Source organism: Ambystoma mexicanum, chromosome 2p (assembly GCF_040938575.1).
Source record: "Ambystoma mexicanum isolate Mex_15411 chromosome 2p, UKY_AmexF1_1, whole genome shotgun sequence".
Taxonomy (NCBI): Eukaryota; Metazoa; Chordata; class Amphibia; order Caudata; family Ambystomatidae; genus Ambystoma; species Ambystoma mexicanum.
The window spans coordinates 1043047738-1043048422 of NC_090923.1; positions in this window are offsets into that span (position 1 = coordinate 1043047738).

Genomic DNA, 685 nt, shown 5'->3' on the forward strand with positions numbered 1-685 from the left:
GAGAGTGTGCAGGCCAGTTCAAGGAGGAATGCACGGGCACTGGACAGATGCACACGTGCCACTATGCAAATGTCACCCCGGGTGAGGGAGGGCCACAGTGTTATTTCCTCAATAGCTCAAACAATGTCCAAGTTGCTCCAGGCCTTCCTGGACCAAAGGCGGCTACCACCACTAGTACCACACCAGGGAGTTCTTTACAGAGCAGCCCAAGGCGTTGCTCTGTGCGGCTGTCTCAGCCTGCACAAAGCTGCACCCCGGAACATAAAAGGGGCCGGAAATAGGGCATGGATACATGGGTGCCCTGTCCGAGTACTCTGCAAATGTACATAGTTATACAGGCCATGATATGCACATAGACAGTTTGTTGAGGGGGTGAAGGTGTGGGGATAGTTGGGGAGTGGGTGTGTGGAGGGACAGTTGGTGAGGGGGTGGGAATAGTTGGGGAGTGGGTTTGGGGAGGGACAGTTGGGGAGGGTGTGGGGTTGAGGGGATAGTTGGGGAGTGGGTGTGGGGAGGGACAGTTGGGGAGGGGGTGGGAGGATAGTTGGGGTACACAGTATAACTAGTATACCAAATTCACATGTGTACATTGTTTGTAATCACAAAATATAATTGGTGTGGCAAATTGAATTCATGACTAGACAATTATTATTCTGTGTGATAGAATTTATTTACGTGCAGTGCC